The sequence below is a fragment of the Carassius carassius genome, chromosome 2 (assembly GCF_963082965.1).
Source record: "Carassius carassius chromosome 2, fCarCar2.1, whole genome shotgun sequence".
Classification (NCBI taxonomy): Eukaryota; Metazoa; Chordata; class Actinopteri; order Cypriniformes; family Cyprinidae; genus Carassius; species Carassius carassius.
The window spans coordinates 9722747-9736488 of NC_081756.1; the positions used below are offsets into that span (position 1 = coordinate 9722747).

At 37.3% G+C, this 13742-nt stretch overlaps 1 protein-coding gene across 1 annotated transcript in view; it reads right to left on the reverse strand.

The window, feature by feature from the left end:
- The window catches only part of LOC132101805 (elongator complex protein 4), an 81159-nt gene that overhangs the window by 491 nt on the left and 66926 nt on the right, over positions 1 to 13742 (reverse strand). The window lies entirely within an intron of this gene.

The following is a 13742-nucleotide window of genomic DNA, read 5'->3' on the forward strand; positions in this document are numbered from 1 at the left end:
TCAAGCATTTAAGAAGAATCTCTTCTGTTTACCAAAGCTGCATTTATTTGATAAAAAAAACAGTAAAAAGACGAAATTTGTGAAATAGTATTACAATTTAAAATAAACATCGCTATTTTAATATATTTTAAAAGCAATTTATTTCTGTGATGCAAAGCTGAATTTTCAGCATCATTCCTCCAATCTTCAGTGTCACATGATCCTTCAGAAATCATTCTGATATGCTGATTTGCTGCTCAAGAAACATTTCTTCTTATTAAAAACAGTTGCGTTGCTTAATATTTTTGAGAATTTTTTTCTTTTTATTTTATGAAGGGGAAGCCCAAAATAACAGATTTATTTGCAACAGAAATATCTAATAGTTAGCATGTAGCTAACTAACAATGCAATTATTGAATAAACACAAAAATACAAATCACAAACAAAACTTGATTCTGCAATTGCCTTCTCTGGAAGCTATATATATATATATATATATATATATTAGGGCTGCTCCGATCACGATCGGCCGATCGTTAATGCGCATCTCGTCAGTAAAGCCGGTTCTCTAATCAGCGGTAAATTCCCTCAGGTGCGTGATTTCACATAGAGCAGCTGTTACTACACAGAGCCGTTGTTAACTGAGAAGATGCGCAAATAAACGCTGAAAATGAACGTGGATTTGCGCATCTTCTCAGTTAACAACGGCTCTGTGTAGTTACAGCTGCTCTATGTGAAATCACGCACCTGATGGAATATATATACCCCTAATATATATATGTATACACACACACACACACACACACACACACACACACACACACACACAGATAGATATAGATCTAGATAGATCTATATATATATAGATCTAGATAGATCTATATATATATAGATCTAGATAGATCTATATATATATAGATCTAGATAGATCTATATATATATATATATATATATATATATATATATATATATATATATATATATATATATATATATATATATATATATACAGATGGAAAATAGAAACTAATGATTATTAGAAATGTTATATTGGAAGTAATACAATTACTAACACTAAAATAAAAATAAGATTAAATGGACAATGAAAAATTTAGAAAATCACAATAAAAAAAGACTAAACATACTCTAAAATTAAATTTAAACCAAAACTAAAGTGAATTCTAAATATTAATATATATTATAAAATTATAAACAGCAAATAACACTAAAATAACACTGATCTAGATTTTAAAACAGAGCAACAGTCATTACCATCAAGTATTATAGTTTCATATTCTTGCATTAATTTTACTTTTTTACCACAGATCGTAAAAAAAGAAAAAGCATCTTTATATTGCTGAATACAACAAACTGAACATTTACAAACTGTGATCAGTTTAAATGAATAAGTGCTCGCGAACACTTCAGCAGAGATGCCTGTTTCAGCTTCTTTGCTCTACACTGAAGACCTGTAGACTTAAGACAGGTGAGAAAACATCCTAGCCCGTGTTTGCAGACAGACCAAACAGAGTGTGTGAACACAAATCGCGTTAGACGCTTGGCCATGCACCTTAAATGGTCCGAGAAGTATAACTGTTAGTGTGCCACTAAAAACCCTTGAGGGAAGCTTGAGCTTTTTGACGGTTCAGGAGAAAAGTCTGTGCGTAGAGCTAAGGCTTCGAGGAGAGTCATTAGAATCAAGCGTTTTATTACGGTAACTTGGCCCCACATGGGCACTAATCTCTGACAAGGCAATGAGCTATACCAAAAGCTTGTGCTAAAGAGGCTAATGAGGGAGCTCAGTGCAAGGCACACACAAACAGTCACACACACACACACACACACTGTGTCGAGAGTAGTCAAGTGTATGATTAAATACACTTCAGTACGGTAAGTCAGTTGCCACAAGCTAAACATACCTGCAACTGCAGCCATGATTCAGGTGACCTTTTTCCTCAAGTTGATGTTTATCTCCTACCAACAATGGGCTTCTAAAGCTCCTATTGTTTGTTGAACAGCAGGCATGTCATGTTCCTTAAAGAGTAGGCCGGCGGAAGCTCAGGACAATCTGTAATTTCCGTCAGCCTCTTCCACACGCCTTTAAAAGCTTCAGATCCTTTTTCCCCTGAAGCCCTGAAGGCTACCATGCATCCCAACCTGGAGACACCCAGGATCAAAATGTTGAGCTTATCTAGAGGAATCCTGAAGAACATGAGAAGGGATCTACAGATCTGATAATGCTGGAACTTAAAGGGATAATTCAGCCCCTGCCATTATTTACTCACTATGATGTCATTTCAAAACATTTTCAAATGTTTTTGTCATTTATGGACCTTAACGGATGCGGTCACTGACATTTTATCTAAAAGAGCTACACAAAGATTCTTAAAAAGTGTTCTTTTGGATTCCAGTGAAAAGAAGTAACAGTATATCTGTAGCAACAATTTGTTTGTGTGTGTGTGCGGATTTAAATAAAATATTAATAATATATAATTATAATATCAATAGTAAATAAAATATATGTATAAATATAAATATTTATATATAAAAAAGGCTAAATATTTATGTGAACAAAAGAAAACACTTTGACTTGGCGCTAACGACAATATAATATAATATAATACAAATATTTATATTATTTAAATTAAATATAATAATATTTAAAACATGGCTAAATATTTATTAATCTATTCTTTCAAAAAAAAAACAAAAGGGCCACGATAACTACTTTGCTTAGAATACAGATCTCGTAAAGACTAATGCTGGCAACATTAACTAAATCTTGAAGTCACTGAAGTGTAATTAAAAAAGAAAACATACCAATTTGACTTGGCTCCTCGAAGCCCAATATTGCATACAATTTGAAATATGAAACATGCTACTCTCAGCCTCAAGGCAGGCCAGACCAATCTTTACTAGTATAGCGTGACTAAGAAGACCTGAACATGAGACATCCTTGATCACACAATGTCCTACTGAGGGAATACAGGAACTGTGATCCCATAATGCATTTGGTATAGATTAAGTCTTAGTAAGAGTTAATTTCTGCACCATTTAAATCACAAACTGTTTTCAAACACATCTTCTAAAGAATTGCAGCTGTCTGCCACTGGTTGACAAGCAGAAGAGCCCACCTCAAACTCATTGGTTGGGTCAATGCTGCATGATCAGTTTCGGGATGTTTAAACAAACAAAAACCATAACAGCTTCTTCATAGTTGCATATAAAATGGGATGGGGAAGATGACACCCTTCTATCATAACAGAAAAGACAACAAACTGAGTCCACAGAAACCTCTAGGATCATTCAAGGGATGAGTGGATTATTAAGAGGCAATCGTTGTCATGAAGTGCTTCATGCATAAAGCAACAACAAGATCTGCCAGCATCTCACTTGAACAAAATCAGTTTAAAACACTTGAAGTGATTTACAAGAGGCTCTCAAGAGGAACATTAAGAGTGGCTTTCCTTAAGAGGGTTACAAATAACTCTCCTCACCGAACAAAACCTCACACTGATAATAGCTTCAAAGCCCTCCAGCAACGTTTCACTGGCACTTGTGAAGAATCACCACAAATCTCACAGGAGATTGTGTTTGGGATCAGAGGAGTTTGGACTGAAGTAACAGACTTTCTATGTAGTGAATACAGGTGAATTAGGCAAGATGTAACACAAAAGTAGCCCAACTTACCTGAATTCACCCGAACTTACCCTAACTCAAAATGCATAAGCCAAAATGTTTTACCCAATATATTAACTTAATATATTCACATGGAATAAGCCTGAGATCACGAGATCACGTTGGTTCTCCATACAACAGGGCAGTTTTAGGGAAACTAAAGATTCAGATTAGTTTCTTTTAAAATTTACCAATGCCCACTTTAAGTAGGCCCTATTTACAGTCCCAAAAAATCTAATACAATGCGGTGACTCAAGAAGAGGTCAAAAATACTTAATCTCATTTCCAACTTTTATGTATATGGAGATTATTGTGAGGTGACCTATATAAAAGTATAGTGTATAATTTATATAACTTATATATTTAATTTATAATTTATATATATTATACAACAGCCCTGCAGACCTGGTTTGATGATGCTGAATTCAAAAATATAATATAATATAATATAATATAATATAATATAATATAATATAATATAATATAATATAATATAATATAATATAATATAATATAATATAATATAATATAATATAATATAATATAATATAATCTCACATATAGTTTTTTACACAAAATAAAAATTTAGATTTTTCAAATTTATATATATATATATATATATATTTATGCATTTAGCAGACGCTTTTATCCAAAGCGACTGACAGTGCATTCAGGCTAACAGTTTTTACCTAACATGTGTTCCCTGGGAATCGAACCCACAACCTTGCACTGCTAACGCAATGCTCTACCACTTGAAACACACACACACACACACACACACACACACACACACACACACACACACACACACACACACACACACACACACACACACACACACACACACACACACACACACACACACACACACACACACACACACACACACACACACACACGTCAGCTTTAATGCACTAATCAAAATAAAGTCAACTCTCAAAAGTTTTGGGTTTAAATGACAAAATAAAGTAATCCAAATTCTAAATTTAACTTTTAAATCAGGATTAGGCATAAAATAGTTGTAGTCTGTATAAGAGAAAGGTACAATTTTTTTTTTAATGAATAATAATGTATGTTTAAAGCAAAAAATGCTATGAAAAGTGTGATGTTCTAGAGCAAAACAAGTATTATTTTTGGAATCAACCAAATTTGTAAGAGAAAAATACTGGATTTTATTTAGCAAATAATAATATAAAATAATGTAATGTAATGTAATATATAAAAATGTATAAATGTGTATTTATCCATACATACTTCCTAGCAAAGTGTGATGTCTGCATGGTGGGTTTTTTAATTAAGCATGTTTAAACAAGTACCATGACTTAGTGCTCTTAAATACAGCTTTGTTTCTCAATATGCAATTTGGGGTGCTACATAAAATCAGAACCACTGGACATGAAATAATGTGAAGTAATTACTTCTGGCGTTAGGCCTATAATTATCACAACTTTCTTTTTCCTTTGCTGCTTTCTGCACGTTATTCAAAATCCAATCCAAGTGACAAGCACCCGAGGACATGCAAAAGTAACCGAGATAACAAAAAACCCAAGTGTATACCATAATCAGTATCGTTCTCATTGCATCCCACCCTCTGGTCAGCTGTGTCCATTGTGCTGTGTGTCTTTAGGCCACTGACTACAGAGGTCAGGAGTCTAGGGGGAGTTTTCACTCCTCTCTGCTCGTTCGGATTTGGAGAGGTGCCATAGGAATGGACCCTGAGTGCTGTCGGATGGGTGTTGGGTGTATGTTGGGGGCTTAAGGCGCTTGTGGGCTGGCTTGCCAGAATATGAATGCAGAGACGGGTGCCTTCAAGCTACTCTGGGGTGCAAAAGGCACAGAGGACAAACACGTGTAAATGCTGCTTTCATATCCGATTGGTTGAGTTGAGAAATGAAGGCAGTATATGATATGACATGAGAAACACCACCTCTGCTTCTGCAAGCTTCTCAGAATGCTTGTTTGAACCCATTTTATATGAAAATTTTACATACAAGTGGCAGCGTGTTAGCACTGAAGAACTGCTAAGCCACTGTCCTACATCAATCTGAACGTACCCTTCAATGCATTTAGCAGACGCTTTTATCCAAAGCGACTTACATTGAATTCAGGCTAAAAATTTTCTCCTAACATGTGTTCCCTGGGATTCGAACCCCCAACCTTGCGCTTGCTAATGCAATGCTCAACCACTTGTAGCTCAATCTCTGTCTCGATCTCAATCTCAGAGATTGAAGATATAGCAAAAAGTGACTATAAAACATGATGATTGTGTATCAAAACATCTTGGGTGTCTATATTAACGTAAATGGCTAATAAAATAAGAAAACAGCAACTGAACAGTTTGCATTGAATTACTTAATGCAAATCTTTTTCTCACTGAAAATCAACATGCACTTTTGTTTAAAATAAAATATATATATACACTTTTTTGTGGAAACATCATACATTTTCTTTCAGTATTCTTTGATGAACAGAAAGTTTGTACGGACTCCAAAGAATGGTTTAAAGGCTAACAACCACATACTAAAAACACAATAGCAACAACAACAGGTTGTTAAAGTATAACTAAAACTTTATAACAATTGTTTATTTGTGGGTTTTGTTGCCAAATGTTAAGTCGACTTAAGGCTGCATTACATTTAGTACTTTTATCATCTGAAAATAATGGAAATATGAGCTGAAATTGGCCAAGTACATCTTAGTGGCATTAAAAACACTTGAGATTCAGATTTGGGTCATCATTTATAATACACTACCGTATTACCTCCATATTCTGCTCTAATATATAAAACAGAAGGAATCAAAGTCTGATGGTAAGAAATTGTACATATCATACATCATACAATACTAGATGATACATAAAATTTGACAACTCCAATTGTGCAAAATATGCAGACTGGGCTTGAATGGCCACAGAAATACTAAGATCAGGCTAGAAAGTGTCTGAAATCAGTGTTATACAGTCATGGCCAAAAGTTTTGAGAATTACATAAATATTAGTTTTCAAAAAGTTTGCTGCTAAACTGCTTTTAGATCTTTGTTTCAGTTGGTTCTGTGATGTACTGAAATATAATTACAAGCACTTCATACGTTTCAAAGGCTTTTTTCGACAATTACATGACATTTATGCAAAGAGTCAGTATTTGCAGTGTTGGCCCTTCTTTTTCAGGACCTCTGCAATTCGACTGGGCATGCTCTCAATCAACTTCTGGGCCAAATCCTGACTGATAGCAACCCATTCTTTCATAATCACTTCTTGGAGTTTGTCAGAATTAGTGGGTTTTGTTTGTCCACCCGCCTCTTGAGGATTGACCACAAGTTCTCAATGGGATTAAGATCTGGGGAGTTTCCAGGCCATGGACCCAAAATTTCAACATTCTGGTCCCCGAGCCACTTAGTTATCACTTTTGCCTTATGAAACGGTGCTCCATCGTGCTGGAAAATGCATTGTTCTTCACCAAACTGTTGTTGAATTGTTGGAAGAAGTTGCTGTTGGAGGGTGTTTTGGTACCATTCTTTATTCATGGCTGTGTTTTTGGGCAGAATTGTGAGTGAGCCCACTCCCTTGGATGAGAAGCAACCCCACAAATGAATGGTGTCAGGATGCTTTACTGTTGGCATGACACAGGACTGATGGTAGCGCTCCCCTTTTCTTCTCCGGACAAGCCTTTTTCCAGATGCCCCAAACAATCGGAAAGGGGCTTCATCGGAGAATATGACTTTGCCCCAGTTCTCAGCAGTCCATTCACAATACTTTCTGAAGAAGATCAATCTGTCCCTGATGTTTTTTTTGGAGAGAAGTGGCTTCTTTGCTGCCCTTCTTGACACCAGGCCATCTTCCAAAAGTCTTCGCCTCACTGTGCGTGCAGATGCGCTCACACCTGCCTGCTGCCATTCCTGAGCAAGCTCTGCACTGGTGGCACTCCGATCCCGCAGCTGAATCCTCTTTAGGAGACGATCCTGGTGCTTGCTGGACTTTCTTGGACGCCCTGAAGCCTTCTTTACAAGAATTGAACCTCTTTCCTTGAAGTTCTTGATGATCCTATAAATTGTTGATTTAGGTGCAATCTTAGTAGCCACAATATCCTTGCCTGTGAAGCCATTTTTATGCAACGCAATGATGGCTGCACGCGTTTCTTTGCAGGTCACCATGGTTAACAATGGAAGAACAATGATTTCAAGCATCACCCTCCTTTTAACATGTCAAGTCTGCCATTCTAACCCAATCAGCCTGACATAATGATCTCCAGCCTTGTGCTCGTCAACATTCTCACCTGAGTTAACAAGACGATTACTGAAATGATCTCAGCAGGTCCTTTAATGACCGCAATGAAATGCAGTGGAAGGTTTTTTTGGGATTAAGTTAATTTTCATGGCAAAGAAGGACTATGCAATTCATCTGATCACTCTTCATAACATTCTGGAGTATATGCAAATTGCTATTATAAAAACTTAAGCAGCAACTTTTCCAATTTCCAATATTTATGTAATTCTCAAAACTTTTGGCCACGACTGTATAATCCAGGCCTAAATGTTCATCCCATCAGTTTACCATTTCCTCTGCAATTTTACAGTGAGAAGAGCAACACATAAGGTCCCTATATAATTCTGTTGACCTTTTCTGACCTTTCTTGCTCATTGAAGACTGGAGGCACTTTGAGCGATCAGTGATAAACTCCCCAAAAGCGACCACAAACAAATACAATCTGAAGCCCTTCTAGTCCATCCTCCACTTGTCCAGCAAAACCCAGCTCCTGTTCTCCTCCTGCCCTCCACCCCCTAAACCAGAAGTGGGGTTCAAACACAGTTTAAACACATTACGTGCAGCAGTGGCGAGGTCAGCCATGGGTTACTGTGTCGTTTCTCTCTGTGGACCTGTTCACTGGCTCACACTCCAGGCTACATGTGTGTTGTGTGCTAGAAGAACACAAAAAAAGAAACTCTGTCCGATGCAACTACAAATGGAGGTGTGGGACTCAATCCTTCAGCCCAATAAGAGCAACCCACAAGCTTAAGGGAAGTGTGCGTGAGCGTGTGCATTTGTGTGTGTGAAAGCGAGCTAAAGGCTTCTGCTGTTAGCCATCGCTGCTCTTTATGCGTGTGCAGCACCGTGAGGAAGGAGCTAATGAGCCAGCAGGTATTCTCAGCTCTCAAGATGACATGGGTGGAGAATCGCAAGTGAGAGAGACGGAAAAGGAGAAAGTGGGGAGAGAGAGGAAAGGGATAATGGCAGATAAAGACGGGGTTTTGTATGGACGACTTGCCTTTCCAAGAGAGCAGACAAAAGGAGAACTGGGTGTACGAGAGAAACTTGGACACAGAGAGAGGGAGAAAGCGGGCAAAAGAGAGTCTGAGAGTGTGTTAAAGCGCTGCTCAGAGTTAGGGCTGTCGCAGTTAAGAAATTTCCCCTGCGGTTATTATGGGTGGCTCAATAGCGCGATATGCGGTATTACCGCCGTTTTTTTTTTAACATGCCTAAATTATCCTGATTTTGCTGCATACAAAGCTCTATCGTTGAGTTATGTAGCATATATTGTTGCTTTTTTAACTGACAGAGAGACACGTTTTAAAACATTTTTGTTTATTGTTAAATGCCAAACAGCAACAAGAACATGCGTTTTCCAATACATTTTTTTTTAAGAAATCAAAGAGTTCTAACATGTATTACACGTATTTGCGCGCGACTTTGGACAGCAGCGGAAATCTAGACTGATTATCGCGCCACCACTGGCCCAACAGGACAGTGGATTCGCGTTGGAGTCGATGCACTCCTCGTTATCTGCTCAGGCTCTCTTGGGTATGGGCACTGACGCGGAGGTTGTCTGTGACTTCAGCAGGTATGCCTGTTACTGAGCCCTGAATATGAATGCAACTCGTTTAATAACACGTTAAGCCTTTTCCTTCCATAGAAAACCGTTATAAGAAAACGCTTAATGTACAAAGACAGTGATTTTTAAAAACCAAACTCACTAAACATTATACTAATAAAGTAGTATACGATGTACAAAAAAAAAAAACCTGTTGATCCCTGAATATGAATGCAAGTCCATGCATAAACACTGCGAAATAAAGTTTGGGATTATTTTCATCTGTTTTATACAGTATGTATAAAATAAAACTGCAGTTTTACAAGTTTGAGCATGTGGTAGTTTATTAAAGTTGATTGCAAAGCCATTGCTGCCAGTCATTTGATTTTTAACGTTTATAATGTACAGTGTTTATCTAAATGTAAACTAGGCTATAATTGCACGTACAGTTGTATTTACCCATGGTGAAAGGTACGACGGTGAAACAATGTTGATTCACTTTGCAAAATCATTAATTATTTTCAATTAAACCTAATTCAACGTTAATCCAACCCTTACGAAAAAAGGGCTATAAGTATTCTTCTTTTAAACTAAAAATAGGAAAGTATGCTTTTAGTTTACTGTTTATGTACTTCTCAGAAATGGGCTTTACATGAAAAATGCTTAACATGGCTTAATGTACTAAGACAGTGATAGTAACAGACCAAACTCACTAAAAATCACACTAATAAAGTATTCCATCTATAAAAAAAATCAGATGAGCCCTGAATATGAATGCAACTCGTTTAATAACACGTTAAGCCTTTTTCTCCCATAGAAAACCGTTATAAGAAAACGCTTGATGTACAAAGACAGTGATTTTTAAAAACCAAACTCACTAAACATTATACTAATAAAGTAGTATACGATGTACAAAAAAAAAAAAAATGTTGATCCCTGAATATGAATGCAAGTCTTTTAATAACACGTTAAATTATTAAACGCGTTGAATTCATATTCAGGGATCATCTGATTTTTTTTGTAGATAATATACTTTATTAGTATGATGTTTAGTGAGTTTGGTATGTAAATATCACTGTATTGGTACATTAAACCACGTTAAGCGTTTTTCACGTTAAGCGTTTTAGATTGTCCTGATGACCTCAAATTAGATCACAGGAACCTTTTTGCAGCAAATTTTGCATATCGGCTCATTTATATTCGCTGGCTCGCCCTTTTCATTGGGTTGAAAGCCAAAATGTTCCCAAACTGGCGACGTGACATTAGGTTTTGGGACTAGATCGAGCGCCTCCCATCGTTTCAGCCGGCCTATTCAAAACAAAATGAGCACCATAAAGCTACAAAGGCTCGCAAGAAAATTACAGTCGTAACCATATTGTATCATTAATTTATTTAACAATGAATGCACAGTGACAAATTGAAAAAAAAAAAAAAACAAGGCGGCCACAGGCTCATAAAAAAAAAAAAACGGAACACTGCGGTTTGCTTGTCAATAGCGCGGTATTACAATATTGCGGTTATCGCGACAGCCCTACTCAGAGTGTTAATGAATTGGGGTGTAATCCATCACAGGTTGTAACTATTCACAAGAAAGAGTCCCTTTAACTAAAGGACAGCACTTGAGGGGACAAAGTCCAGCATAATGTGGACTTCATACTGCAATGCTGAAAAGGTGTTGCCGTTAGTAACCCCATCCCATTGAACCATAACCTGCACTTTAACCTGCGTCTAGCTCAGGGATTCCTGAACATTGTCCGGTTCCGGCAACAGAGCCCCTGCAGCAGGGCAACTGGGTGACAGTGAGGCGGCGTAGTCGTGGGTCAAAATACCGCTCTTCTGTTCCGATCAAAACATTAAACAGGTTCTCCCCACTCAGTGATGCACCTACTGAGAAACCTGATGAAAGTGCTCTAGTTATTGGTGATTCTATTGTACGGAACATGAATATAGAGACACCAGCCACCATAGTCAAATGTTTACCGGGAGCCAGAGCGCCTGACATCTTGGCAAATTTAAAAGTGCTGGCTAATGCTAAACGTAAATACAGTAAGATTGTTATTCATGCCGGCAATAATGATGTTCGACTTCGCCAGTCGGAGATCACTAAAAATAACATTAAAGAGGTGTGTGAACTCGCAAGCACGATGTCAGACACTGTAATATGCTCTGGTCCCCTCCCTGCTTACCGTGGTGACGAGATGAATAGCAGACTCATCACTCAATGGCTGGATGTCTAAGCGGTGCCCACAGAATAACATAGGTTTCATAGACAATTGGACGAGCTTTTGGGGGAGACCTGACCTGTTGAAAAGAGATGGTCTTCATCCCTCCAGGGGTGGCACCACTCTTCTCTCTAGAAATATGGCAAATAGTCTTAGTGTTTATACTTGACTAACTGGGGCCCAGTCAGGAAGCAGACAGACTGGCTAAACCGACCGTCTGCTAGCTGCCCCACGTCACAGAGGTCAGTTAATTCTCAGCACATAGAGACTCTTTCACCTAGATATCACACTATAGAGACTGTGTCTGTTCCCTGAACTAGAAAATACAAAAAACGTCCAAACCAAGTTAAGATTAACAATTTAATTGAGGTTCAACAAATAAAAAATAGATGCAATATGGATAAACAAATGATAAAGCTTGGCTTATTGAATATCAGATCCCTTTCTACGAAAACACTTTTGTAAATAATATGATCACTGATCATAATATAGATGTGCTCTGTTTGACAGAAACCTGGCTAAAACTTGATGATTACATTATTTTAAACGAGTCCACCCCCCAAGATTACTGTTATAAACATGAGCCGCGTCTAAAAGGCAAAGGGGGAGGTGTTGCTTCAATTTATAACAACGTTTTCAGGATTTCTCAGAAGGCAGGCTTCAAGTATAAATCGTTTGAAGTAATGGTGCTTCATATAACATTATCCAGAGAAACAAATGTTAATGATAAATCCCCTGTTATGTTTGTACTGGCTACTGTATACAGGCCAGCAGGGCACCATACAGACTTTATTAAAGAGTTTGGTGATTTTACATCCGAGTTAGTTCTGGCTGCAGATAAAGTTTTAATAGTTGGTGATTTTAATATCCATGTTGATAATGAAAAAGATGAATTGGGATCAGCATTTATAGACATTCTGAACTCTATTGGGGTTAGACAACCCATTTCAGGACCTACTCATTGTCGAAATCATACTCTAGATTTAATACTGTCACATGGAATTGATGTTGATAGTGTTGAAATTATGCAGCCAAGTGATGATATCTCAGATGATTATTTAGTTCTGTGCAAACTTCATATAGCCAAAGTTGTAAATTCTACTTCTTGTTACAAGTATGGTAGAACCATCACTTCTACCACAAAAGACTGCTTTTTAAGTTATCTTCCTTATGTATCCAAATTCCTTAGCATATCCAAAACCTCTGAACAACTTGATGATGTAACAGAAACTGTGGACTCTCTCTTTTCTAGCCCTTTAAATACAGTTGCTCTTTTACGCTTAAGGAAGGTTAAGGAAAACAGTTTGACACCATGGTATAATGAGCATACTCACACCCTAAAGAGAGCAGCCCGAAAAATGGAGCGCAGCTGGAGGAAAACAAAACTAGAGGTATTTCGTATTGCTAGGCGGGAAAGTAACCTATCCTACAGAAAAGCATTAAAAACTGCTAGATCCGATTACTTTTCTTCTCTTTTAGAAGAAAACAAACATAACCCCAGGTATTTATTCAATACAGTGCCTAAATTAACGAAAAATAAAGCCTCAACAAGTGTTGACATTTCCCAACACCACAGCAGTAATGACTTTATGAACTACTTTCCTTCTAAAATCGATACTATTAGAGATAAAATTGCAACCATTCAGCCGTCAGCTACAGTATCGCATCAGACAGTGCATTATAGACCCCCTGAGGAACAGTTCCACTCATTCTCTACTATAGGAGAGGAACTTGTTAAATCATCTAAACCAACAACATGTATGTTAGACCCTATACCATCTAAGCTCCTAAAAGAGGTGCTTCCAGAAGTCATAGATCCTCTTCTGACTATTATAAATTCCTCATTGTCATTAGGATATGTCCCCAAAACCTTCAAACTGGCTGTTATTAAGCCTCTCATCAAAAAACCACAACTTGACCCCAAAGAACTAGTTAATTATAGACCATTCTCTAATCTCCCTTTTCTGTCCAAGATACTAGAAAAGGTGGTATCCTCACAATTATATTCCTTCTTAGAGAAAAATGGTATATGTTAGGATTTCCAGTCAGGATTTAGACC